The sequence below is a fragment of the Anomaloglossus baeobatrachus genome, unplaced genomic scaffold, assembly GCF_048569485.1.
Source record: "Anomaloglossus baeobatrachus isolate aAnoBae1 unplaced genomic scaffold, aAnoBae1.hap1 Scaffold_663, whole genome shotgun sequence".
NCBI lineage: Eukaryota > Metazoa > Chordata > Amphibia > Anura > Aromobatidae > Anomaloglossus > Anomaloglossus baeobatrachus.
Window position 1 is genome coordinate 83,548 of NW_027445034.1, and position 24,041 is coordinate 107,588.

At 46.8% G+C, this 24,041-nt stretch overlaps 15 non-coding genes across 15 annotated transcripts; all 15 read right to left on the reverse strand.

Annotated features, from left to right (window-relative positions):
• Positions 1–4: 4 nt before the first annotated feature.
• Positions 5–195, reverse strand: LOC142286604 (U2 spliceosomal RNA). Its single transcript, XR_012747727.1, has one exon. It is a non-coding gene; the product is annotated as a U2 spliceosomal RNA (small nuclear RNA).
• Positions 196–1,582: 1,387 nt separating this feature from the next.
• Positions 1,583–1,773, reverse strand: LOC142286607 (U2 spliceosomal RNA). Its single transcript, XR_012747729.1, has one exon. It is a non-coding gene; the product is annotated as a U2 spliceosomal RNA (small nuclear RNA).
• A 1,387-nt stretch (positions 1,774–3,160) lies between these two features.
• LOC142286608 (U2 spliceosomal RNA) lies at positions 3,161–3,351 on the reverse strand. The gene has a single exon (XR_012747730.1). It is a non-coding gene; the product is annotated as a U2 spliceosomal RNA (small nuclear RNA).
• A 1,387-nt stretch (positions 3,352–4,738) lies between these two features.
• On the reverse strand, positions 4,739–4,929 carry LOC142286609 (U2 spliceosomal RNA). The gene has a single exon (XR_012747731.1). It is a non-coding gene; the product is annotated as a U2 spliceosomal RNA (small nuclear RNA).
• Positions 4,930–6,316: 1,387 nt separating this feature from the next.
• LOC142286610 (U2 spliceosomal RNA) lies at positions 6,317–6,507 on the reverse strand. Its single transcript, XR_012747732.1, has one exon. It is a non-coding gene; the product is annotated as a U2 spliceosomal RNA (small nuclear RNA).
• Positions 6,508–7,894: 1,387 nt separating this feature from the next.
• On the reverse strand, positions 7,895–8,085 carry LOC142286611 (U2 spliceosomal RNA). The gene has a single exon (XR_012747733.1). It is a non-coding gene; the product is annotated as a U2 spliceosomal RNA (small nuclear RNA).
• A 1,387-nt stretch (positions 8,086–9,472) lies between these two features.
• On the reverse strand, positions 9,473–9,668 carry LOC142286560 (U2 spliceosomal RNA). Its single transcript, XR_012747685.1, has one exon. It is a non-coding gene; the product is annotated as a U2 spliceosomal RNA (small nuclear RNA).
• Positions 9,669–11,853: 2,185 nt separating this feature from the next.
• Positions 11,854–12,044, reverse strand: LOC142286522 (U2 spliceosomal RNA). Its single transcript, XR_012747651.1, has one exon. It is a non-coding gene; the product is annotated as a U2 spliceosomal RNA (small nuclear RNA).
• Positions 12,045–13,431: 1,387 nt separating this feature from the next.
• On the reverse strand, positions 13,432–13,622 carry LOC142286523 (U2 spliceosomal RNA). The gene has a single exon (XR_012747652.1). It is a non-coding gene; the product is annotated as a U2 spliceosomal RNA (small nuclear RNA).
• A 1,387-nt stretch (positions 13,623–15,009) lies between these two features.
• On the reverse strand, positions 15,010–15,200 carry LOC142286524 (U2 spliceosomal RNA). Its single transcript, XR_012747653.1, has one exon. It is a non-coding gene; the product is annotated as a U2 spliceosomal RNA (small nuclear RNA).
• Positions 15,201–16,587: 1,387 nt separating this feature from the next.
• LOC142286525 (U2 spliceosomal RNA) lies at positions 16,588–16,778 on the reverse strand. The gene has a single exon (XR_012747654.1). It is a non-coding gene; the product is annotated as a U2 spliceosomal RNA (small nuclear RNA).
• A 1,387-nt stretch (positions 16,779–18,165) lies between these two features.
• Positions 18,166–18,361, reverse strand: LOC142286561 (U2 spliceosomal RNA). The gene has a single exon (XR_012747686.1). It is a non-coding gene; the product is annotated as a U2 spliceosomal RNA (small nuclear RNA).
• Positions 18,362–20,546: 2,185 nt separating this feature from the next.
• On the reverse strand, positions 20,547–20,737 carry LOC142286526 (U2 spliceosomal RNA). Its single transcript, XR_012747655.1, has one exon. It is a non-coding gene; the product is annotated as a U2 spliceosomal RNA (small nuclear RNA).
• A 1,388-nt stretch (positions 20,738–22,125) lies between these two features.
• LOC142286528 (U2 spliceosomal RNA) lies at positions 22,126–22,316 on the reverse strand. Its single transcript, XR_012747657.1, has one exon. It is a non-coding gene; the product is annotated as a U2 spliceosomal RNA (small nuclear RNA).
• A 1,387-nt stretch (positions 22,317–23,703) lies between these two features.
• LOC142286529 (U2 spliceosomal RNA) lies at positions 23,704–23,894 on the reverse strand. Its single transcript, XR_012747658.1, has one exon. It is a non-coding gene; the product is annotated as a U2 spliceosomal RNA (small nuclear RNA).
• Between the last annotated feature and the right edge of the window lie 147 nt (positions 23,895–24,041).

The window sequence follows — 24,041 nt, forward strand, 5'->3', positions numbered from 1 at the left end:
TAAGAAGGGGTGCACCGTTCCTGGAGGTACTGCAATACCAGGTCAATGCGTGGAGTGGACAGAGCAAGCTCTTTTTCCATCTCCCTGTTCTAAAAATCCATTTAATATATGGTCCCCAGATAGGGGACGTATCAGATATTAAACTGATAAGAACAGATACTACACTTGATCTTAGCCAAAAGGCCGAGAAGCGATAACCAGAATTGGTTTGGGCCTCGAGTGGCACCCTGGCCTATGCCGGACACATCTTAGGGAGAGAGAGCGAGAGGGAGACAAACCCACGCCTACACAAGACATTTTGTCACCCAAGCCAACCCTTGAAAAGGCTGCTTTGCAGAGCCAAAACAAGAAGAATGGTGCGTTTTGCAGCCGCCGCCCACTGCAATGAATCTGAATAACTCCTCCTTTAGGGCGCAAGCAACTCCCCTCCCCCTTGCAGTCTTTCCAATTCACGATACAAAAAGACGGACAGGACAGGTTGCCTGACTTTCCGTCACTGCCACCCTTTGCCATCCTTACCCGTAGAAAGCCCTTTCATCATCCCCAAACCCTAATCTTTTCCCTTTCCTTCCCAGCCCCCAAACCCTGCCCTCTGTACCTTTCTCACCACCCGCTTCCCTTCTCCTGTCATCCCCCTACCACCCGGGAAAAAAAGAGATTGCCCCCTCCTTCCACTAGCCCACCCTCCCACCCAAAGAACAACTTCTTCTGCGCAGCTTGTTTTCTAGGCAGCAGCGCTATTGTGATGTCATCGGGGGGCATTGTGACAAGCCGCCAGTGTTCCGTCTCTTCATGTTGTGCACAGTTCAAACGGAAAATACATCAACAGGCAGACTACAGAAAAGCTTACTATCAAAGGTTAGAGGGGGGCTTTCTCAGAGGGCTTTTTACAGTTTTTCTATTCCCAATTAGCCGTTTAAGTGTACTTATTGAAAGTAGTAATTCTTTCATAGGCCGCCCTTTCTTAGTATTTGACGTTCCTTATATTGCGGTATGAGGCTTCGCAGTAGGTTGCAAACATTCATCACCCATGACTGTCCCCAATTGAGCTCAGAAGCTCAATGTCTATCATGACCTCTCTTTTAGAATGTCCAAGAGCAAGCAAACTATTCCTCCAGGAGAGGGCGCCAACAGACTACTAAAGAGATCATCATTACTCAAAGAAAACCCCAAAAACCAATGCATGATAGGAATAAACAGGTAACTTTCTTTGGAGTGGAAGCGGAGAGATCGCACCAGATGCCAATTCTAGATGTTATCACACCTGTGGTCACTGCAGCAGCAGGTGAATCCACTTTGTCCAAAAGGGATCTATTCCATTCAATTGCAAATGATCTAGATAAGACAGAGAACTGCAGCACGGGGACATAGCCGAGTTGGTCAGGTTGAGTGGTGATGAGTTTGCTATTTGGATGAATAAAGAAAGTCAAAAGTGTGAAAGATAAAAAACAAAAGGAGGAAGTGTGAAAAGTGAATGGGCCAAATTGAGGTGCATATGAAGACGTATGCTTTCTTCCAATTCATTAAATCGGGCTAATATGAATCAGGTGAATTGAGTTCTGCTTTTGGAAACTGGGTTAAGAAGGGGTGCACCGTTCCTGGAGGTACTGCAATACCAGGTCAATGCGTGGAGTGGACAGAGCAAGCTCTTTTTCCATCTCCCTGTTCTAAAAATCCATTTAATATATGGTCCCCAGATAGGGGACGTATCAGATATTAAACTGATAAGAACAGATACTACACTTGATCTTAGCCAAAAGGCCGAGAAGCGATAACCAGAATTGGTTTGGGCCTCGAGTGGCACCCTGGCCTATGCCGGACACATCTTAGGGAGAGAGAGCGAGAGGGAGACAAACCCACGCCTACACAAGACATTTTGTCACCCAAGCCAACCCTTGAAAAGGCTGCTTTGCAGAGCCAAAACAAGAAGAATGGTGCGTTTTGCAGCCGCCGCCCACTGCAATGAATCTGAATAACTCCTCCTTTAGGGCGCAAGCAACTCCCCTCCCCCTTGCAGTCTTTCCAATTCACGATACAAAAAGACGGACAGGACAGGTTGCCTGACTTTCCGTCACTGCCACCCTTTGCCATCCTTACCCGTAGAAAGCCCTTTCATCATCCCCAAACCCTAATCTTTTCCCTTTCCTTCCCAGCCCCCAAACCCTGCCCTCTGTACCTTTCTCACCACCCGCTTCCCTTCTCCTGTCATCCCCCTACCACCCGGGAAAAAAAGAGATTGCCCCCTCCTTCCACTAGCCCACCCTCCCACCCAAAGAACAACTTCTTCTGCGCAGCTTGTTTTCTAGGCAGCAGCGCTATTGTGATGTCATCGGGGGGCATTGTGACAAGCCGCCAGTGTTCCGTCTCTTCATGTTGTGCACAGTTCAAACGGAAAATACATCAACAGGCAGACTACAGAAAAGCTTACTATCAAAGGTTAGAGGGGGGCTTTCTCAGAGGGCTTTTTACAGTTTTTCTATTCCCAATTAGCCGTTTAAGTGTACTTATTGAAAGTAGTAATTCTTTCATAGGCCGCCCTTTCTTAGTATTTGACGTTCCTTATATTGCGGTATGAGGCTTCGCAGTAGGTTGCAAACATTCATCACCCATGACTGTCCCCAATTGAGCTCAGAAGCTCAATGTCTATCATGACCTCTCTTTTAGAATGTCCAAGAGCAAGCAAACTATTCCTCCAGGAGAGGGCGCCAACAGACTACTAAAGAGATCATCATTACTCAAAGAAAACCCCAAAAACCAATGCATGATAGGAATAAACAGGTAACTTTCTTTGGAGTGGAAGCGGAGAGATCGCACCAGATGCCAATTCTAGATGTTATCACACCTGTGGTCACTGCAGCAGCAGGTGAATCCACTTTGTCCAAAAGGGATCTATTCCATTCAATTGCAAATGATCTAGATAAGACAGAGAACTGCAGCACGGGGACATAGCCGAGTTGGTCAGGTTGAGTGGTGATGAGTTTGCTATTTGGATGAATAAAGAAAGTCAAAAGTGTGAAAGATAAAAAACAAAAGGAGGAAGTGTGAAAAGTGAATGGGCCAAATTGAGGTGCATATGAAGACGTATGCTTTCTTCCAATTCATTAAATCGGGCTAATATGAATCAGGTGAATTGAGTTCTGCTTTTGGAAACTGGGTTAAGAAGGGGTGCACCGTTCCTGGAGGTACTGCAATACCAGGTCAATGCGTGGAGTGGACAGAGCAAGCTCTTTTTCCATCTCCCTGTTCTAAAAATCCATTTAATATATGGTCCCCAGATAGGGGACGTATCAGATATTAAACTGATAAGAACAGATACTACACTTGATCTTAGCCAAAAGGCCGAGAAGCGATAACCAGAATTGGTTTGGGCCTCGAGTGGCACCCTGGCCTATGCCGGACACATCTTAGGGAGAGAGAGCGAGAGGGAGACAAACCCACGCCTACACAAGACATTTTGTCACCCAAGCCAACCCTTGAAAAGGCTGCTTTGCAGAGCCAAAACAAGAAGAATGGTGCGTTTTGCAGCCGCCGCCCACTGCAATGAATCTGAATAACTCCTCCTTTAGGGCGCAAGCAACTCCCCTCCCCCTTGCAGTCTTTCCAATTCACGATACAAAAAGACGGACAGGACAGGTTGCCTGACTTTCCGTCACTGCCACCCTTTGCCATCCTTACCCGTAGAAAGCCCTTTCATCATCCCCAAACCCTAATCTTTTCCCTTTCCTTCCCAGCCCCCAAACCCTGCCCTCTGTACCTTTCTCACCACCCGCTTCCCTTCTCCTGTCATCCCCCTACCACCCGGGAAAAAAAGAGATTGCCCCCTCCTTCCACTAGCCCACCCTCCCACCCAAAGAACAACTTCTTCTGCGCAGCTTGTTTTCTAGGCAGCAGCGCTATTGTGATGTCATCGGGGGGCATTGTGACAAGCCGCCAGTGTTCCGTCTCTTCATGTTGTGCACAGTTCAAACGGAAAATACATCAACAGGCAGACTACAGAAAAGCTTACTATCAAAGGTTAGAGGGGGGCTTTCTCAGAGGGCTTTTTACAGTTTTTCTATTCCCAATTAGCCGTTTAAGTGTACTTATTGAAAGTAGTAATTCTTTCATAGGCCGCCCTTTCTTAGTATTTGACGTTCCTTATATTGCGGTATGAGGCTTCGCAGTAGGTTGCAAACATTCATCACCCATGACTGTCCCCAATTGAGCTCAGAAGCTCAATGTCTATCATGACCTCTCTTTTAGAATGTCCAAGAGCAAGCAAACTATTCCTCCAGGAGAGGGCGCCAACAGACTACTAAAGAGATCATCATTACTCAAAGAAAACCCCAAAAACCAATGCATGATAGGAATAAACAGGTAACTTTCTTTGGAGTGGAAGCGGAGAGATCGCACCAGATGCCAATTCTAGATGTTATCACACCTGTGGTCACTGCAGCAGCAGGTGAATCCACTTTGTCCAAAAGGGATCTATTCCATTCAATTGCAAATGATCTAGATAAGACAGAGAACTGCAGCACGGGGACATAGCCGAGTTGGTCAGGTTGAGTGGTGATGAGTTTGCTATTTGGATGAATAAAGAAAGTCAAAAGTGTGAAAGATAAAAAACAAAAGGAGGAAGTGTGAAAAGTGAATGGGCCAAATTGAGGTGCATATGAAGACGTATGCTTTCTTCCAATTCATTAAATCGGGCTAATATGAATCAGGTGAATTGAGTTCTGCTTTTGGAAACTGGGTTAAGAAGGGGTGCACCGTTCCTGGAGGTACTGCAATACCAGGTCAATGCGTGGAGTGGACAGAGCAAGCTCTTTTTCCATCTCCCTGTTCTAAAAATCCATTTAATATATGGTCCCCAGATAGGGGACGTATCAGATATTAAACTGATAAGAACAGATACTACACTTGATCTTAGCCAAAAGGCCGAGAAGCGATAACCAGAATTGGTTTGGGCCTCGAGTGGCACCCTGGCCTATGCCGGACACATCTTAGGGAGAGAGAGCGAGAGGGAGACAAACCCACGCCTACACAAGACATTTTGTCACCCAAGCCAACCCTTGAAAAGGCTGCTTTGCAGAGCCAAAACAAGAAGAATGGTGCGTTTTGCAGCCGCCGCCCACTGCAATGAATCTGAATAACTCCTCCTTTAGGGCGCAAGCAACTCCCCTCCCCCTTGCAGTCTTTCCAATTCACGATACAAAAAGACGGACAGGACAGGTTGCCTGACTTTCCGTCACTGCCACCCTTTGCCATCCTTACCCGTAGAAAGCCCTTTCATCATCCCCAAACCCTAATCTTTTCCCTTTCCTTCCCAGCCCCCAAACCCTGCCCTCTGTACCTTTCTCACCACCCGCTTCCCTTCTCCTGTCATCCCCCTACCACCCGGGAAAAAAAGAGATTGCCCCCTCCTTCCACTAGCCCACCCTCCCACCCAAAGAACAACTTCTTCTGCGCAGCTTGTTTTCTAGGCAGCAGCGCTATTGTGATGTCATCGGGGGGCATTGTGACAAGCCGCCAGTGTTCCGTCTCTTCATGTTGTGCACAGTTCAAACGGAAAATACATCAACAGGCAGACTACAGAAAAGCTTACTATCAAAGGTTAGAGGGGGGCTTTCTCAGAGGGCTTTTTACAGTTTTTCTATTCCCAATTAGCCGTTTAAGTGTACTTATTGAAAGTAGTAATTCTTTCATAGGCCGCCCTTTCTTAGTATTTGACGTTCCTTATATTGCGGTATGAGGCTTCGCAGTAGGTTGCAAACATTCATCACCCATAACTGTCCCCAATTGAGCTCAGAAGCTCAATGTCTATCATGACCTCTCTTTTAGAATGTCCAAGAGCAAGCAAACTATTCCTCCAGGAGAGGGCGCCAACAGACTACTAAAGAGATCATCATTACTCAAAGAAAACCCCAAAAACCAATGCATGATAGGAATAAACAGGTAACTTTCTTTGGAGTGGAAGCGGAGAGATCGCACCAGATGCCAATTCTAGATGTTATCACACCTGTGGTCACTGCAGCAGCAGGTGAATCCACTTTGTCCAAAAGGGATCTATTCCATTCAATTGCAAATGATCTAGATAAGACAGAGAACTGCAGCACGGGGACATAGCCGAGTTGGTCAGGTTGAGTGGTGATGAGTTTGCTATTTGGATGAATAAAGAAAGTCAAAAGTGTGAAAGATAAAAAACAAAAGGAGGAAGTGTGAAAAGTGAATGGGCCAAATTGAGGTGCATATGAAGACGTATGCTTTCTTCCAATTCATTAAATCGGGCTAATATGAATCAGGTGAATTGAGTTCTGCTTTTGGAAACTGGGTTAAGAAGGGGTGCACCGTTCCTGGAGGTACTGCAATACCAGGTCAATGCGTGGAGTGGACAGAGCAAGCTCTTTTTCCATCTCCCTGTTCTAAAAATCCATTTAATATATGGTCCCCAGATAGGGGACGTATCAGATATTAAACTGATAAGAACAGATACTACACTTGATCTTAGCCAAAAGGCCGAGAAGCGATAACCAGAATTGGTTTGGGCCTCGAGTGGCACCCTGGCCTATGCCGGACACATCTTAGGGAGAGAGAGCGAGAGGGAGACAAACCCACGCCTACACAAGACATTTTGTCACCCAAGCCAACCCTTGAAAAGGCTGCTTTGCAGAGCCAAAACAAGAAGAATGGTGCGTTTTGCAGCCGCCGCCCACTGCAATGAATCTGAATAACTCCTCCTTTAGGGCGCAAGCAACTCCCCTCCCCCTTGCAGTCTTTCCAATTCACGATACAAAAAGACGGACAGGACAGGTTGCCTGACTTTCCGTCACTGCCACCCTTTGCCATCCTTACCCGTAGAAAGCCCTTTCATCATCCCCAAACCCTAATCTTTTCCCTTTCCTTCCCAGCCCCCAAACCCTGCCCTCTGTACCTTTCTCACCACCCGCTTCCCTTCTCCTGTCATCCCCCTACCACCCGGGAAAAAAAGAGATTGCCCCCTCCTTCCACTAGCCCACCCTCCCACCCAAAGAACAACTTCTTCTGCGCAGCTTGTTTTCTAGGCAGCAGCGCTATTGTGATGTCATCGGGGGGCATTGTGACAAGCCGCCAGTGTTCCGTCTCTTCATGTTGTGCACAGTTCAAACGGAAAATACATCAACAGGCAGACTACAGAAAAGCTTACTATCAAAGGTTAGAGGGGGGCTTTCTCAGAGGGCTTTTTACAGTTTTTCTATTCCCAATTAGCCGTTTAAGTGTACTTATTGAAAGTAGTAATTCTTTCATAGGCCGCCCTTTCTTAGTATTTGACGTTCCTTATATTGCGGTATGAGGCTTCGCAGTAGGTTGCAAACATTCATCACCCATGACTGTCCCCAATTGAGCTCAGAAGCTCAATGTCTATCATGACCTCTCTTTTAGAATGTCCAAGAGCAAGCAAACTATTCCTCCAGGAGAGGGCGCCAACAGACTACTAAAGAGATCATCATTACTCAAAGAAAACCCCAAAAACCAATGCATGATAGGAATAAACAGGTAACTTTCTTTGGAGTGGAAGCGGAGAGATCGCACCAGATGCCAATTCTAGATGTTATCACACCTGTGGTCACTGCAGCAGCAGGTGAATCCACTTTGTCCAAAAGGGATCTATTCCATTCAATTGCAAATGATCTAGATAAGACAGAGAACTGCAGCACGGGGACATAGCCGAGTTGGTCAGGTTGAGTGGTGATGAGTTTGCTATTTGGATGAATAAAGAAAGTCAAAAGTGTGAAAGATAAAAAACAAAAGGAGGAAGTGTGAAAAGTGAATGGGCCAAATTGAGGTGCATATGAAGACGTATGCTTTCTTCCAATTCATTAAATCGGGCTAATATGAATCAGGTGAATTGAGTTCTGCTTTTGGAAACTGGGTTAAGAAGGGGTGCACCGTTCCTGGAGGTACTGCAATACCAGGTCAATGCGTGGAGTGGACAGAGCAAGCTCTTTTTCCATCTCCCTGTTCTAAAAATCCATTTAATATATGGTCCCCAGATAGGGGACGTATCAGATATTAAACTGATAAGAACAGATACTACACTTGATCTTAGCCAAAAGGCCGAGAAGCGATAACCAGAATTGGTTTGGGCCTCGAGTGGCACCCTGGCCTATGCCGGACACATCTTAGGGAGAGAGAGCGAGAGGGAGACAAACCCACGCCTACACAAGACATTTTGTCACCCAAGCCAACCCTTGAAAAGGCTGCTTTGCAGAGCCAAAACAAGAAGAATGGTGCAATTTGCAGCCGCCGCCCACTGCAATGAATCTGAATAACTCCTCCTTTAGGGCGCAAGCAACTCCCCTCCCCCTTGCAGTCTTTCCAATTCACGATACAAAAAGACGGACAGGACAGGTTGCCTGACTTTCCGTCACTGCCACCCTTTGCCATCCTTACCCGTAGAAAGCCCTTTCATCATCCCCAAACCCTAATCTTTTCCCTTTCCTTCCCAGCCCCCAAACCCTGCCCTCTGTACCTTTCTCACCACCCGCTTCCCTTCTCCTGTCATCCCCCTACCACCCGGGAAAAAAAGAGATTGCCCCCTCCTTCCACTAGCCCACCCTCCCACCCAAAGAACAACTTCTTCTGCGCAGCTTGTTTTCTAGGCAGCAGCGCTATTGTGATGTCATCGGGGGGCATTGTGACAAGCCGCCAGTGTTCCGTCTCTTCATGTTGTGCACAGTTCAAACGGAAAATACATCAACAGGCAGACTACAGAAAAGCTTACTATCAAAGGTTAGAGGGGGGCTTTCTCAGAGGGCTTTTTACAGTTTTTCTATTCCCAATTAGCCGTTTAAGTGTACTTATTGAAAGTAGTAATTCTTTCATAGGCCGCCCTTTCTTAGTATTTGACGTTCCTTATATTGCGGTATGAGGCTTCGCAGTAGGTTGCAAACATTCATCACCCATGACTGTCCCCAATTGAGCTCAGAAGCTCAATGTCTATCATGACCTCTCTTTTAGAATGTCCAAGAGCAAGCAAACTATTCCTCCAGGAGAGGGCGCCAACAGACTACTAAAGAGATCATCATTACTCAAAGAAAACCCCAAAAACCAATGCATGATAGGAATAAACAGGTAACTTTCTTTGGAGTGGAAGCGGAGAGATCGCACCAGATGCCAATTCTAGATGTTATCACACCTGTGGTCACTGCAGCAGCAGGTGAATCCACTTTGTCCAAAAGGGATCTATTCCATTCAATTGCAAATGATCTAGATAAGACAGAGAACTGCAGCACGGGGACATAGCCGAGTTGGTCAGGTTGAGTGGTGATGAGTTTGCTATTTGGATGAATAAAGAAAGTCAAAAGTGTGAAAGATAAAAAACAAAAGGAGGAAGTGTGAAAAGTGAATGGGCCAAATTGAGGTGCATATGAAGACGTATGCTTTCTTCCAATTCATTAAATCGGGCTAATATGAATCAGGTGAATTGAGTTCTGCTTTTGGAAACTGGGTTAAGAAGGGGTGCACCGTTCCTGGAGGTACTGCAATACCAGGTCAATGCGTGGAGTGGACAGAGCAAGCTCTTTTTCCATCTCCCTGTTCTAAAAATCCATTTAATATATGGTCCCCAGATAGGGGACGTATCAGATATTAAACTGATAAGAACAGATTTTGATTTAATGAAGCTTTCCAAAGCACCACAAAAAATGCATGACCGAAGTCACACCAAAAACAGTGCAAAGGCTAGGATTCGTGTGGACCCCACCGTGAGGAGAGGGTCCCCAAAAATCAACCCCGTCCCTCCGAGCCAGAAGGCCACAGCAAGGGTCAGGGATCTTCGGTGCTCCCCCAAGCCGAAGCCTGGTTGAGCCTTGTCGTTGCTCCCAGCGTCCACCCAGGCATCTTACCCAAGTGGAGTAGAGAGCTACTAGTTGTTGGTTTCGCAGCCGAAACTGCCCGGACCGTCAACCGGTGTTGGTTTCTCAGCCCAAGGCTAACCGGACCTCCAACCGGGTGTTGGTTTCTCAGCCGAAGCTGACCCAGACCTCCAACCGGGTGTTGGTTTCTCAGCCGAAGCTGACCCGGACCTCCAACCGGGTGTTAGTTTCTCAGCCCAAAGCTGACCAGACCTCCGACCGGGATTATAAAAATTTCCCTTCCTAGCCAGAAGGCCGGGATAGGGTAATATGCTCAAAAAGTATGAAAAGGCAAGGTACGGTGTGCTACAGAGCCCAAGGCTTGCCGGGGTCCCAAGCCAGCAAGCTCAGACTCACTCCAGGGTCGTCAGTCCTGGGGCACGTTGTACCATAGCCCCCCATCCTTACTCAGTCTAATAGCCTCGATCCTGGTAGGGCCATGTTTTCCACTAGATGAATATACTATCCACCCAGAGTACTAGCAAGCGCAACCTTCCAGTGTGCATTGTATCATTGTACTAAGGTGGCCTGGAGCTTAAACCACCTCTTCGAACAACACTACACTTGATCTTAGCCAAAAGGCCGAGAAGCGATAACCAGAATTGGTTTGGGCCTCGAGTGGCACCCTGGCCTATGCCGGACACATCTTAGGGAGAGAGAGCGAGAGGGAGACAAACCCACGCCTACACAAGACATTTTGTCACCCAAGCCAACCCTTGAAAAGGCTGCTTTGCAGAGCCAAAACAAGAAGAATGGTGCGTTTTGCAGCCGCCGCCCACTGCAATGAATCTGAATAACTCCTCCTTTAGGGCGCAAGCAACTCCCCTCCCCCTTGCAGTCTTTCCAATTCACGATACAAAAAGACGGACAGGACAGGTTGCCTGACTTTCCGTCACTGCCACCCTTTGCCATCCTTACCCGTAGAAAGCCCTTTCATCATCCCCAAACCCTAATCTTTTCCCTTTCCTTCCCAGCCCCCAAACCCTGCCCTCTGTACCTTTCTCACCACCCGCTTCCCTTCTCCTGTCATCCCCCTACCACCCGGGAAAAAAAGAGATTGCCCCCTCCTTCCACTAGCCCACCCTCCCACCCAAAGAACAACTTCTTCTGCGCAGCTTGTTTTCTAGGCAGCAGCGCTATTGTGATGTCATCGGGGGGCATTGTGACAAGCCGCCAGTGTTCCGTCTCTTCATGTTGTGCACAGTTCAAACGGAAAATACATCAACAGGCAGACTACAGAAAAGCTTACTATCAAAGGTTAGAGGGGGGCTTTCTCAGAGGGCTTTTTACAGTTTTTCTATTCCCAATTAGCCGTTTAAGTGTACTTATTGAAAGTAGTAATTCTTTCATAGGCCGCCCTTTCTTAGTATTTGACGTTCCTTATATTGCGGTATGAGGCTTCGCAGTAGGTTGCAAACATTCATCACCCATGACTGTCCCCAATTGAGCTCAGAAGCTCAATGTCTATCATGACCTCTCTTTTAGAATGTCCAAGAGCAAGCAAACTATTCCTCCAGGAGAGGGCGCCAACAGACTACTAAAGAGATCATCATTACTCAAAGAAAACCCCAAAAACCAATGCATGATAGGAATAAACAGGTAACTTTCTTTGGAGTGGAAGCGGAGAGATCGCACCAGATGCCAATTCTAGATGTTATCACACCTGTGGTCACTGCAGCAGCAGGTGAATCCACTTTGTCCAAAAGGGATCTATTCCATTCAATTGCAAATGATCTAGATAAGACAGAGAACTGCAGCACGGGGACATAGCCGAGTTGGTCAGGTTGAGTGGTGATGAGTTTGCTATTTGGATGAATAAAGAAAGTCAAAAGTGTGAAAGATAAAAAACAAAAGGAGGAAGTGTGAAAAGTGAATGGGCCAAATTGAGGTGCATATGAAGACGTATGCTTTCTTCCAATTCATTAAATCGGGCTAATATGAATCAGGTGAATTGAGTTCTGCTTTTGGAAACTGGGTTAAGAAGGGGTGCACCGTTCCTGGAGGTACTGCAATACCAGGTCAATGCGTGGAGTGGACAGAGCAAGCTCTTTTTCCATCTCCCTGTTCTAAAAATCCATTTAATATATGGTCCCCAGATAGGGGACGTATCAGATATTAAACTGATAAGAACAGATACTACACTTGATCTTAGCCAAAAGGCCGAGAAGCGATAACCAGAATTGGTTTGGGCCTCGAGTGGCACCCTGGCCTATGCCGGACACATCTTAGGGAGAGAGAGCGAGAGGGAGACAAACCCACGCCTACACAAGACATTTTGTCACCCAAGCCAACCCTTGAAAAGGCTGCTTTGCAGAGCCAAAACAAGAAGAATGGTGCGTTTTGCAGCCGCCGCCCACTGCAATGAATCTGAATAACTCCTCCTTTAGGGCGCAAGCAACTCCCCTCCCCCTTGCAGTCTTTCCAATTCACGATACAAAAAGACGGACAGGACAGGTTGCCTGACTTTCCGTCACTGCCACCCTTTGCCATCCTTACCCGTAGAAAGCCCTTTCATCATCCCCAAACCCTAATCTTTTCCCTTTCCTTCCCAGCCCCCAAACCCTGCCCTCTGTACCTTTCTCACCACCCGCTTCCCTTCTCCTGTCATCCCCCTACCACCCGGGAAAAAAAGAGATTGCCCCCTCCTTCCACTAGCCCACCCTCCCACCCAAAGAACAACTTCTTCTGCGCAGCTTGTTTTCTAGGCAGCAGCGCTATTGTGATGTCATCGGGGGGCATTGTGACAAGCCGCCAGTGTTCCGTCTCTTCATGTTGTGCACAGTTCAAACGGAAAATACATCAACAGGCAGACTACAGAAAAGCTTACTATCAAAGGTTAGAGGGGGGCTTTCTCAGAGGGCTTTTTACAGTTTTTCTATTCCCAATTAGCCGTTTAAGTGTACTTATTGAAAGTAGTAATTCTTTCATAGGCCGCCCTTTCTTAGTATTTGACGTTCCTTATATTGCGGTATGAGGCTTCGCAGTAGGTTGCAAACATTCATCACCCATGACTGTCCCCAATTGAGCTCAGAAGCTCAATGTCTATCATGACCTCTCTTTTAGAATGTCCAAGAGCAAGCAAACTATTCCTCCAGGAGAGGGCGCCAACAGACTACTAAAGAGATCATCATTACTCAAAGAAAACCCCAAAAACCAATGCATGATAGGAATAAACAGGTAACTTTCTTTGGAGTGGAAGCGGAGAGATCGCACCAGATGCCAATTCTAGATGTTATCACACCTGTGGTCACTGCAGCAGCAGGTGAATCCACTTTGTCCAAAAGGGATCTATTCCATTCAATTGCAAATGATCTAGATAAGACAGAGAACTGCAGCACGGGGACATAGCCGAGTTGGTCAGGTTGAGTGGTGATGAGTTTGCTATTTGGATGAATAAAGAAAGTCAAAAGTGTGAAAGATAAAAAACAAAAGGAGGAAGTGTGAAAAGTGAATGGGCCAAATTGAGGTGCATATGAAGACGTATGCTTTCTTCCAATTCATTAAATCGGGCTAATATGAATCAGGTGAATTGAGTTCTGCTTTTGGAAACTGGGTTAAGAAGGGGTGCACCGTTCCTGGAGGTACTGCAATACCAGGTCAATGCGTGGAGTGGACAGAGCAAGCTCTTTTTCCATCTCCCTGTTCTAAAAATCCATTTAATATATGGTCCCCAGATAGGGGACGTATCAGATATTAAACTGATAAGAACAGATACTACACTTGATCTTAGCCAAAAGGCCGAGAAGCGATAACCAGAATTGGTTTGGGCCTCGAGTGGCACCCTGGCCTATGCCGGACACATCTTAGGGAGAGAGAGCGAGAGGGAGACAAACCCACGCCTACACAAGACATTTTGTCACCCAAGCCAACCCTTGAAAAGGCTGCTTTGCAGAGCCAAAACAAGAAGAATGGTGCGTTTTGCAGCCGCCGCCCACTGCAATGAATCTGAATAACTCCTCCTTTAGGGCGCAAGCAACTCCCCTCCCCCTTGCAGTCTTTCCAATTCACGATACAAAAAGACGGACAGGACAGGTTGCCTGACTTTCCGTCACTGCCACCCTTTGCCATCCTTACCCGTAGAAAGCCCTTTCATCATCCCCAAACCCTAATCTTTTCCCTTTCCTTCCCAGCCCCCAAACCCTGCCCTCTGTACCTTTCTCACCACCCGCTTCCCTTCTCCTGTCATCCCCCTACCACCCGGGAAAAAAAGAGATTGCCCCCTCCTTCCACTAGCCCACCCTCCCACCCAAAGAACAACTTCTTCTGCGCAGCTTGTTTTCTAGGCAGCAGCGCTATTGTGATGTCATCGGGGGGCATTGTGACAAGCCGCCAGTGTTCCGTCTCTTCATGTTGTGCACAGTTCAAACGGAAAATACATCAACAGGCAGACTACAGAAAAGCTTACTATCAAAGGTTAGAGGGGGGCTTTCTCAGAGGGCTTTTTACAGTTTTTCTATTCCCAATTAGCCGTTTAAGTGTACTTATTGAAAGTAGTAATTCTTTCATAGGCCGCCCTTTCTTAGTATTTGACGTTCCTTATATTGCGGTATGAGGCTTCGCAGTAGGTTGCAAACATTCATCACCCATGACTGTCCCCAATTGAGCTCAGAAGCTCAATGTCTATCATGACCTCTCTTTTAGAATGTCCAAGAGCAAGCAAACTATTCCTCCAGGAGAGGGCGCCAACAGACTACTAAAGAGATCATCATTACTCAAAGAAAACCCCAAAAACCAATGCATGATAGGAATAAACAGGTAACTTTCTTTGGAGTGGAAGCGGAGAGATCGCACCAGATGCCAATTCTAGATGTTATCACACCTGTGGTCACTGCAGCAGCAGGTGAATCCACTTTGTCCAAAAGGGATCTATTCCATTCAATTGCAAATGATCTAGATAAGACAGAGAACTGCAGCACGGGGACATAGCCGAGTTGGTCAGGTTGAGTGGTGATGAGTTTGCTATTTGGATGAATAAAGAAAGTCAAAAGTGTGAAAGATAAAAAACAAAAGGAGGAAGTGTGAAAAGTGAATGGGCCAAATTGAGGTGCATATGAAGACGTATGCTTTCTTCCAATTCATTAAATCGGGCTAATATGAATCAGGTGAATTGAGTTCTGCTTTTGGAAACTGGGTTAAGAAGGGGTGCACCGTTCCTGGAGGTACTGCAATACCAGGTCAATGCGTGGAGTGGACAGAGCAAGCTCTTTTTCCATCTCCCTGTTCTAAAAATCCATTTAATATATGGTCCCCAGATAGGGGACGTATCAGATATTAAACTGATAAGAACAGATACTACACTTGATCTTAGCCAAAAGGCCGAGAAGCGATAACCAGAATTGGTTTGGGCCTCGAGTGGCACCCTGGCCTATGCCGGACACATCTTAGGGAGAGAGAGCGAGAGGGAGACAAACCCACGCCTACACAAGACATTTTGTCACCCAAGCCAACCCTTGAAAAGGCTGCTTTGCAGAGCCAAAACAAGAAGAATGGTGCGTTTTGCAGCCGCCGCCCACTGCAATGAATCTGAATAACTCCTCCTTTAGGGCGCAAGCAACTCCCCTCCCCCTTGCAGTCTTTCCAATTCACGATACAAAAAGACGGACAGGACAGGTTGCCTGACTTTCCGTCACTGCCACCCTTTGCCATCCTTACCCGTAGAAAGCCCTTTCATCATCCCCAAACCCTAATCTTTTCCCTTTCCTTCCCAGCCCCCAAACCCTGCCCTCTGTACCTTTCTCACCACCCGCTTCCCTTCTCCTGTCATCCCCCTACCACCCGGGAAAAAAAGAGATTGCCCCCTCCTTCCACTAGCCCACCCTCCCACCCAAAGAACAACTTCTTCTGCGCAGCTTGTTTTCTAGGCAGCAGCGCTATTGTGATGTCATCGGGGGGCATTGTGACAAGCCGCCAGTGTTCCGTCTCTTCATGTTGTGCACAGTTCAAACGGAAAATACATCAACAGGCAGACTACAGAAAAGCTTACTATCAAAGGTTAGAGGGGGGCTTTCTCAGAGGGCTTTTTACAGTTTTTCTATTCCCAATTAGCCGTTTAAGTGTACTTATTGAAAGTAGTAATTCTTTCATAGGCCGCCCTTTCTTAGTATTTGACGTTCCTTATATTGCGGTATGAGGCTTCGCAGTAGGTTGCAAACATTCATCACCCATGACTGTCCCCAATTGAGCTCAGAAGCTCAATGTCTATCATGACCTCTCTTTTAGAATGTCCAAGAGCAAGCAAACTATTCCTCCAGGAGAGGGCGCCAACAGACTACTAAAGAGATCATCATTACTCAAAGAAAACCCCAAAAACCAATGCATGATAGGAATAAACAGGTAACTTTCTTTGGAGTGGAAGCGGAGAGATCGCACCAGATGCCAATTCTAGATGTTATCACACCTGTGGTCACTGCAGCAGCAGGTGAATCCACTTTGTCCAAAAGGGATCTATTCCATTCAATTGCAAATGATCTAGATAAGACAGAGAACTGCAGCACGGGGACATAGCCGAGTTGGTCAGGTTGAGTGGTGATGAGTTTGCTATTTGGATGAATAAAGAAAGTCAAAAGTGTGAAAGATAAAAAACAAAAGGAGGAAGTGTGAAAAGTGAATGGGCCAAATTGAGGTGCATATGAAGACGTATGCTTTCTTCCAATTCATTAAATCGGGCTAATATGAATCAGGTGAATTGAGTTCTGCTTTTGGAAACTGGGTTAAGAAGGGGTGCACCGTTCCTGGAGGTACTGCAATACCAGGTCAATGCGTGGAGTGGACAGAGCAAGCTCTTTTTCCATCTCCCTGTTCTAAAAATCCATTTAATATATGGTCCCCAGATAGGGGACGTATCAGATATTAAACTGATAAGAACAGATACTACACTTGATCTTAGCCAAAAGGCCGAGAAGCGATAACCAGAATTGGTTTGGGCCTCGAGTGGCACCCTGGCCTATGCCGGACACATCTTAGGGAGAGAGAGCGAGAGGGAGACAAACCCACGCCTACACAAGACATTTTGTCACCCAAGCCAACCCTTGAAAAGGCTGCTTTGCAGAGCCAAAACAAGAAGAATGGTGCGTTTTGCAGCCGCCGCCCACTGCAATGAATCTGAATAACTCCTCCTTTAGGGCGCAAGCAACTCCCCTCCCCCTTGCAGTCTTTCCAATTCACGATACAAAAAGACGGACAGGACAGGTTGCCTGACTTTCCGTCACTGCCACCCTTTGCCATCCTTACCCGTAGAAAGCCCTTTCATCATCCCCAAACCCTAATCTTTTCCCTTTCCTTCCCAGCCCCCAAACCCTGCCCTCTGTACCTTTCTCACCACCCGCTTCCCTTCTCCTGTCATCCCCCTACCACCCGGGAAAAAAAGAGATTGCCCCCTCCTTCCACTAGCCCACCCTCCCACCCAAAGAACAACTTCTTCTGCGCAGCTTGTTTTCTAGGCAGCAGCGCTATTGTGATGTCATCGGGGGGCATTGTGACAAGCCGCCAGTGTTCCGTCTCTTCATGTTGTGCACAGTTCAAACGGAAAATACATCAACAGGCAGACTACAGAAAAGCTTACTATCAAAGGTTAGAGGGGGGCTTTCTCAGAGGGCTTTTTACAGTTTTTCTATTCCCAATTAGCCGTTTAAGTGTACTTATTGAAAGTAGTAATTCTTTCATAGGCCGCCCTTTCTTAGTATTTGACGTTCCTTATATTGCGGTATGAGGCTTCGCAGTAGGTTGCAAACATTCATCACCCATGACTGTCCCCAATTGAGCTCAGAAGCTCAATGTCTATCATGACCTCTCTTTTAGAATGTCCAAGAGCAAGCAAACTATTCCTCCAGGAGAGGGCGCCAACAGACTACTAAAGAGATCATCATTACTCAAAGAAAACCCCAAAAACCAATGCATGATAGGAATAAACAGGTAACTTTCTTTGGAGTGGAAGCGGAGAGATCGCACCAGATGCCAATTCTAGATGTTATCACACCTGTGGTCACTGCAGCAGCAGGTGAATCCACTTTGTCCAAAAGGGATCTATTCCATTCAATTGCAAATGATCTAGATAAGACAGAGAACTGCAGCACGGGGACATAGCCGAGTTGGTCAGGTTGAGTGGTGATGAGTTTGCTATTTGGATGAATAAAGAAAGTCAAAAGTGTGAAAGATAAAAAACAAAAGGAGGAAGTGTGAAAAGTGAATGGGCCAAATTGAGGTGCATATGAAGACGTATGCTTTCTTCCAATTCATTAAATCGGGCTAATATGAATCAGGTGAATTGAGTTCTGCTTTTGGAAACTGGGTTAAGAAGGGGTGCACCGTTCCTGGAGGTACTGCAATACCAGGTCAATGCGTGGAGTGGACAGAGCAAGCTCTTTTTCCATCTCCCTGTTCTAAAAATCCATTTAATATATGGTCCCCAGATAGGGGACGTATCAGATATTAAACTGATAAGAACAGATTTTGATTTAATGAAGCTTTCCAAAGCACCACAAAAAATGCATGACCGAAGTCACACCAAAAACAGTGCAAAGGCTAGGATTCGTGTGGACCCCACCGTGAGGAGAGGGTCCCCAAAAATCAACCCCGTCCCTCCGAGCCAGAAGGCCACAGCAAGGGTCAGGGATCTTCGGTGCTCCCCCAAGCCGAAGCCTGGTTGAGCCTTGTCGTTGCTCCCAGTGTCCACCCAGGCATCTTACCCAAGTGGAGTAGAGAGCTACTAGTTGTTGGTTTCGCAGCCGAAACTGCCCGGACCGTCAACCGGTGTTGGTTTCTCAGCCCAAGGCTAACCGGACCTCCAACCGGGTGTTGGTTTCTCAGCCGAAGCTGACCCAGACCTCCAACCGGGTGTTGGTTTCTCAGCCGAAGCTGACCCAGACCTCCAACCGGGTGTTAGTTTCTCAGCCCAAAGCTGACCAGACCTCCGACCGGGATTATAAAAATTTCCCTTCCTAGCCAGAAGGCCGGGATAGGATAATATGCTCAAAAAGTATGAAAAGGCAAGGTACGGTGTGCTACAGAGCCCAAGGCTTGCCGGGGTCCCAAGCCAGCAAGCTCAGACTCACTCCAGGGTCGTCAGTCCTGGGGCACGTTGTACCATAGCCCCCCACCCTTACTCAGTCTAATAGCCTCGATCCTGGTAGGGCCATGTTTTCCTCTAGATGAATATACTATCCACCCAGAGTACTAGCAAGCGCAACCTTCCAGTGTGCATTGTATCATTGTACTAAGGTGGCCTGGAGCTTAAACCACCTCTTCGAACAACACTACACTTGATCTTAGCCAAAAGGCCGAGAAGCGATAACCAGAATTGGTTTGGGCCTCGAGTGGCACCCTGGCCTATGCCGGACACATCTTAGGGAGAGAGAGCGAGAGGGAGACAAACCCACGCCTACACAAGACATTTTGTCACCCAAGCCAACCCTTGAAAAGGCTGCTTTGCAGAGCCAAAACAAGAAGAATGGTGCGTTTTGCAGCCGCCGCCCACTGCAATGAATCTGAATAACTCCTCCTTTAGGGCGCAAGCAACTCCCCTCCCCCTTGCAGTCTTTCCAATTCACGATACAAAAAGACGGACAGGACAGGTTGCCTGACTTTCCGTCACTGCCACCCTTTGCCATCCTTACCCGTAGAAAGCCCTTTCATCATCCCCAAACCCTAATCTTTTCCCTTTCCTTCCCAGCCCCCAAACCCTGCCCTCTGTACCTTTCTCACCACCCGCTTCCCTTCTCCTGTCATCCCCCTACCACCCGGGAAAAAAAGAGATTGCCCCCTCCTTCCACTAGCCCACCCTCCCACCCAAAGAACAACTTCTTCTGCGCAGCTTGTTTTCTAGGCAGCAGCGCTATTGTGATGTCATCGGGGGGCATTGTGACAAGCCGCCAGTGTTCCGTCTCTTCATGTTGTGCACAGTTCAAACGGAAAATACATCAACAGGCAGACTACAGAAAAGCTTACTATCAAAGGTTAGAGGGGGGCTTTCTCAGAGGGCTTTTTACAGTTTTTCTATTCCCAATTAGCCGTTTAAGTGTACTTATTGAAAGTAGTAATTCTTTCATAGGCCGCCCTTTCTTAGTATTTGACGTTCCTTATATTGCGGTATGAGGCTTCGCAGTAGGTTGCAAACATTCATCACCCATGACTGTCCCCAATTGAGCTCAGAAGCTCAATGTCTATCATGACCTCTCTTTTAGAATGTCCAAGAGCAAGCAAACTATTCCTCCAGGAGAGGGCGCCAACAGACTACTAAAGAGATCATCATTACTCAAAGAAAACCCCAAAAACCAATGCATGATAGGAATAAACAGGTAACTTTCTTTGGAGTGGAAGCGGAGAGATCGCACCAGATGCCAATTCTAGATGTTATCACACCTGTGGTCACTGCAGCAGCAGGTGAATCCACTTTGTCCAAAAGGGATCTATTCCATTCAATTGCAAATGATCTAGATAAGACAGAGAACTGCAGCACGGGGACATAGCCGAGTTGGTCAGGTTGAGTGGTGATGAGTTTGCTATTTGGATGAATAAAGAAAGTCAAAAGTGTGAAAGATAAAAAACAAAAGGAGGAAGTGTGAAAAGTGAATGGGCCAAATTGAGGTGCATATGAAGACGTATGCTTTCTTCCAATTCATTAAATCGGGCTAATATGAATCAGGTGAATTGAGTTCTGCTTTTGGAAACTGGGTTAAGAAGGGGTGCACCGTTCCTGGAGGTACTGCAATACCAGGTCAATGCGTGGAGTGGACAGAGCAAGCTCTTTTTCCATCTCCCTGTTCTAAAAATCCATTTAATATATGGTCCCCAGATAGGGGACGTATCAGATATTAAACTGATAAGAACAGATACTACACTTGATCTTAGCCAAAAGGCCGAGAAGCGATAACCAGAATTGGTTTGGGCCTCGAGTGGCACCCTGGCCTATGCCGGACACATCTTAGGGAGAGAGAGCGAGAGGGAGACAAACCCACGCCTACACAAGACATTTTGTCACCCAAGCCAACCCTTGAAAAGGCTGCTTTGCAGAGCCAAAACAAGAAGAATGGTGCGTTTTGCAGCCGCCGCCCACTGCAATGAATCTGAATAACTCCTCCTTTAGGGCGCAAGCAACTCCCCTCCCCCTTGCAGTCTTTCCAATTCACGATACAAAAAGACGGACAGGACAGGTTGCCTGACTTTCCGTCACTGCCACCCTTTGCCATCCTTACCCGTAGAAAGCCCTTTCATCATCCCCAAACCCTAATCTTTTCCCTTTCCTTCCCAGCCCCCAAACCCTGCCCTCTGTACCTTTCTCACCACCCGCTTCCCTTCTCCTGTCATCCCCCTACCACCCGGGAAAAAAAGAGATTGCCCCCTCCTTCCACTAGCCCACCCTCCCACCCAAAGAACAACTTCTTCTGCGCAGCTTGTTTTCTAGGCAGCAGCGCTATTGTGATGTCATCGGGGGGCATTGTGACAAGCCGCCAGTGTTCCGTCTCTTCATGTTGTGCACAGTTCAAACGGAAAATACATCAACAGGCAGACTACAGAAAAGCTTACTATCAAAAGGTTAGAGGGGGGCTTTCTCAGAGGGCTTTTTACAGTTTTTCTATTCCCAATTAGCCGTTTAAGTGTACTTATTGAAAGTAGTAATTCTTTCATAGGCCGCCCTTTCTTAGTATTTGACGTTCCTTATATTGCGGTATGAGGCTTCGCAGTAGGTTGCAAACATTCATCACCCATGACTGTCCCCAATTGAGCTCAGAAGCTCAATGTCTATCATGACCTCTCTTTTAGAATGTCCAAGAGCAAGCAAACTATTCCTCCAGGAGAGGGCGCCAACAGACTACTAAAGAGATCATCATTACTCAAAGAAAACCCCAAAAACCAATGCATGATAGGAATAAACAGGTAACTTTCTTTGGAGTGGAAGCGGAGAGATCGCACCAGATGCCAATTCTAGATGTTATCACACCTGTGGTCACTGCAGCAGCAGGTGAATCCACTTTGTCCAAAAGGGATCTATTCCATTCAATTGCAAATGATCTAGATAAGACAGAGAACTGCAGCACGGGGACATAGCCGAGTTGGTCAGGTTGAGTGGTGATGAGTTTGCTATTTGGATGAATAAAGAAAGTCAAAAGTGTGAAAGATAAAAAACAAAAGGAGGAAGTGTGAAAAGTGAATGGGCCAAATTGAGGTGCATATGAAGACGTATGCTTTCTTCCAATTCATTAAATCGGGCTAATATGAATCAGGTGAATTGAGTTCTGCTTTTGGAAACTGGGTTAAGAAGGGGTGCACCGTTCCTGGAGGTACTGCAATACCAGGTCAATGCGTGGAGTGGACAGAGCAAGCTCTTTTTCCATCTCCCTGTTCTAAAAATCCATTTAATATATGGTCCCCAGATAGGGGACGTATCAGATATTAAACTGATAAGAACAGATACTACACTTGATCTTAGCCAAAAGGCCGAGAAGCGATAACCAGAATTGGTTTGGGCCTCGAGTGGCACCCTGGCCTATGCCGGACACATCTTAGGGAGAGAGAGCGAGAGGGAGACAAACCCACGCCTACACAAGACATTTTGTCACCCAAGCCAACCCTTGAAAAGGCTGCTTTGCAGAGCCAAAACAAGAAGAATGGTGCGTTTTGCAGCCGCCGCCCACTGCAATGAATCTGAATAACTCCTCCTTTAGGGCGCAAGCAACTCCCCTCCCCCTTGCAGTCTTTCCAATTCACGATACAAAAAGACGGACAGGACAGGTTGCCTGACTTTCCGTCACTGCCACCCTTTGCCATCCTTACCCGTAGAAAGCCCTTTCATCATCCCCAAACCCTAATCTTTTCCCTTTCCTTCCCAGCCCCCAAACCCTGCCCTCTGTACCTTTCTCACCACCCGCTTCCCTTCTCCTGTCATCCCCCTACCACCCGGGAAAAAAAGAGATTGCCCCCTCCTTCCACTAGCCCACCCTCCCACCCAAAGAACAACTTCTTCTGCGCAGCTTGTTTTCTAGGCAGCAGCGCTATTGTGATGTCATCGGGGGGCATTGTGACAAGCCGCCAGTGTTCCGTCTCTTCATGTTGTGCACAGTTCAAACGGAAAATACATCAACAGGCAGACTACAGAAAAGCTTACTATCAAAGGTTAGAGGGGGGCTTTCTCAGAGGGCTTTTTACAGTTTTTCTATTCCCAATTAGCCGTTTAAGTGTACTTATTGAAAGTAGTAATTCTTTCATAGGCCGCCCTTTCTTAGTATTTGACGTTCCTTATATTGCGGTATGAGGCTTCGCAGTAGGTTGCAAACATTCATCACCCATGACTGTCCCCAATTGAGCTCAGAAGCTCAATGTCTATCATGACCTCTCTTTTAGAATGTCCAAGAGCAAGCAAACTATTCCTCCAGGAGAGGGCGCCAACAGACTACTAAAGAGATCATCATTACTCAAAGAAAACCCCAAAAACCAATGCATGATAGGAATAAACAGGTAACTTTCTTTGGAGTGGAAGCGGAGAGATCGCACCAGATGCCAATTCTAGATGTTATCACACCTGTGGTCACTGCAGCAGCAGGTGAATCCACTTTGTCCAAAAGGGATCTATTCCATTCAATTGCAAATGATCTAGATAAGACAGAGAACTGCAGCACGGGGACATAGCCGAGTTGGTCAGGTTGAGTGGTGATGAGTTTGCTATTTGGATGAATAAAGAAAGTCAAAAGTGTGAAAGATAAAAAACAAAAGGAGGAAGTGTGAAAAGTGAATGGGCCAAATTGAGGTGCATATGAAGACGTATGCTTTCTTCCAATTCATTAAATCGGGCTAATATGAATCAGGTGAATTGAGTTCTGCTTTTGGAAACTGGGTTAAGAAGGGGTGCACCGTTCCTGGAGGTACTGCAATACCAGGTCAATGCGTGGAGTGGACAGAGCAAGCTCTTTTTCCATCTCCCTGTTCTAAAAATCCATTTAATATATGGTCCCCAGATAGGGGACGTATCAGATATTAAACTGATAAGAACAGATACTACACTTGATCTTAGCCAAAAGGCCGAGAAGCGATAACCAGAATTGGTTTGGGCCTCGAGTGGCACCCTGGCCTATGCCGGACACATCTTAGGGAGAGAGAGCGAGAGGGAGACAAACCCACGCCTACACAAGACATTTTGTCACCCAAGCCAACCCTTGAAAAGGCTGCTTTGCAGAGCCA